Below are 3274 nucleotides of genomic sequence, written 5' to 3' on the forward strand. Positions count from 1 at the left end.
ATGAAAAAGTACCCTACCTAGGGACGCGTAGAGCAAATTTGTACCCCCGGGCATGTTGTCGATTGACATTCTGGTTGCACTTTTCATCATCTAGGGTGCGTTCCTGACACGTTTTGAGGGGTTTTAGCAAAAAAAAAAATTTTCGACTACTCGAGCTCTCTGGCCCGTTCGGTGCACATTTTTGAAAAAAGCTAGGGAGCTGCCCCTAGGTTCGGGGTGTCACAAAATGTTGAAAAGTGGTCGAAAAACCACTATCCAGAATCGGATGTAGAATCATTAGACGAACTTAAAATTGTTCTACGACACCCATCTGCGACGTTTAGTATTCGAGTTATGGCCCGTACCAGGTCTGACCGAGCAATTTTTGTTCCGCGCACTTTGTGCACCGTACACGTTGATGTTTGTATGAAAAAGTACCCTACCTAGGGACGCGTAGAGCAAATTTGTACCCCCGGGCATGTTGTCGATTGACATTCTGGTTGCACTTTTCATCATCTAGGGTGCGTTCCTGACACGTTTTGAGGGGTTTTAGCAAAAAAAAAATTTTCGACTACTCGAGCTCTCTGGCCCGTTCGGTGCACATTTTTGAAAAAAGCTAGGGAGCTGCCCCTAGGTTCGGGGTGTCACAAAATGTTGAAAAGTGGTCGAAAAACCACTATCCAGAATCGGATGTAGAATCATTAGACGAACTTAAAATTGTTCTACGACACCCATCTGCGACGTTTAGTATTCGAGTTATGGCCCGTCCTAGGTCTGACCGAGCAATTTTTGTTCCGCGCACTTTGTGCACCGTACACTTTGATGTTTGTATGAAAAAGTACCCTACCTAGGGACGCGTAGAGCAAATTTGTACCCCCGGGCATGTTGTCGATTGACATTCTGGTTGCACTTTTCATCATCTAGGGTGCGTTCCTGACACGTTTTGAGGGGTTTTAGCAAAAAAAAAAATTTTCGACTACTCGAGCTCTCTGGCCCGTTCGGTGCACATTTTTGAAAAAAGCTAGGGAGCTGCCCCTAGGTTCGGGGTGTCACAAAATGTTGAAAAGTGGTCGAAAAACCACTATCCAGAATCGGATGTAGAATCATTAGACGAACTTAAAATTGTTCTACGACACCCATCTGCGACGTTTAGTATTCGAGTTATGGCCCGTCCTAGGTCTGACCGAGCAATTTTTGTTCCGCGCACTTTGTGCACCGTACACGTTGATGTTTGTATGAAAAAGTACCCTACCTAGGGACGCGTATAGCAAATTTGTACCCCCGGGCATGTTGTCGATTGACATTCTGGTTGCACTTTTCATCATCTAGGGTGCGTTCCTGACACGTTTTGAGGGGTTTTAGCAAAAAAAAAAATTTTCGACTACTCGAGCTCTCTGGCCCGTTCGGTGCACATTTTTGAAAAAAGCTAGGGAGCTGCCCCTAGGTTCGGGGTGTCACAAAATGTTGAAAAGTGGTCGAAAAACCACTATCCAGAATCGGATGTAGAATCATTAGACGAACTTAAAATTGTTCTACGACACCCATCTGCGACGTTTAGTATTCGAGTTATGGCCCGTCCTAGGTCTGACCGAGCAATTTTTGTTCCGCGCACTTTGTGCACCGTACACTTTGATGTTTGTATGAAAAAGTACCCTACCTCGGGACGCGTAGAGCAAATTTGTACCCCCGGGCATGTTGTCGATTGACATTCTGGTTGCACTTTTCATCATCTAGGGTGCGTTCCTGACACGTTTTGAGGGGTTTTAGCAAAAAAAAAATTTTCGACTACTCGAGCTCTCTGGCCCGTTCGGTGCACATTTTTGAAAAAAGCTAGGGAGCTGCCCCTAGGTTCGGGGTGTCACAAAATGTTGAAAAGTGGTCGAAAAACCACTATCCAGAATCGGATGTAGAATCATTAGACGAACTTAAAATTGTTCTACGACACCCATCTGCGACGTTTAGTATTCGAGTTATGGCCCGTCCTAGGTCTGACCGAGCAATTTTTGTTCCGCGCACTTTGTGCACCGTACACTTTGATGTTTGTATGAAAAAGTACCCTACCTAGGGACGCGTAGAGCAAATTTGTACCCCCGGGCATGTTGTCGATTGACATTCTGGTTGCACTTTTCATCATCTAGGGTGCGTTCCTGACACGTTTTGAGGGGTTTTAGCAAAAAAAAAAATTTTCGACTACTCGAGCTCTCTGGCCCGTTCGGTGCACATTTTTGAAAAAAGCTAGGGAGCTGCCCCTAGGTTCGGGGTGTCACAAAATGTTGAAAAGTGGTCGAAAAACCACTATCCAGAATCGGATGTAGAATCATTAGACGAACTTAAAATTGTTCTACGACACCCATCTGCGACGTTTAGTATTCGAGTTATGGCCCGTCCTAGGTCTGACCGAGCAATTTTTGTTCCGCGCACTTTGTGCACCGTACACTTTGATGTTTGTATGAAAAAGTACCCTACCTAGGGACGCGTAGAGCAAATTTGTACCCCCGGGCATGTTGTCGATTGACATTCTGGTTGCACTTTTCATCATCTAGGGTGCGTTCCTGACACGTTTTGAGGGGTTTTAGCAAAAAAAAAAATTTTCGACTACTCGAGCTCTCTGGCCCGTTCGGTGCACATTTTTGAAAAAAGCTAGGGAGCTGCCCCTAGGTTCGGGGTGTCACAAAATGTTGAAAAGTGGTCGAAAAACCACTATCCAGAATCGGATGTAGAATCATTAGACGAACTTAAAATTGTTCTACGACACCCATCTGCGACGTTTAGTATTCGAGTTATGGCCCGTCCTAGGTCTGACCGAGCAATTTTTGTTCCGCGCACTTTGTGCACCGTACACGTTGATGTTTGTATGAAAAAGTACCCTACCTAGGGACGCGTATAGCAAATTTGTACCCCCGGGCATGTTGTCGATTGACATTCTGGTTGCACTTTTCATCATCTAGGGTGCGTTCCTGACACGTTTTGAGGGGTTTTAGCAAAAAAAAAAATTTTCGACTACTCGAGCTCTCTGGCCCGTTCGGTGCACATTTTTGAAAAAAGCTAGGGAGCTGCCCCTAGGTTCGGGGTGTCACAAAATGTTGAAAAGTGGTCGAAAAACCACTATCCAGAATCGGATGTAGAATCATTAGACGAACTTAAAATTGTTCTACGACACCCATCTGCGACGTTTAGTATTCGAGTTATGGCCCGTCCTAGGTCTGACCGAGCAATTTTTGTTCCGCGCACTTTGTGCACCGTACACGTTGATGTTTGTATGAAAAAGTACCCTACCTAGGGACGCGTAGAGCAA

Source organism: Anopheles gambiae, assembly GCF_943734735.2.
Source record: "Anopheles gambiae chromosome X unlocalized genomic scaffold, idAnoGambNW_F1_1 X_unloc_51, whole genome shotgun sequence".
Classification (NCBI taxonomy): domain Eukaryota; kingdom Metazoa; phylum Arthropoda; class Insecta; order Diptera; family Culicidae; genus Anopheles; species Anopheles gambiae.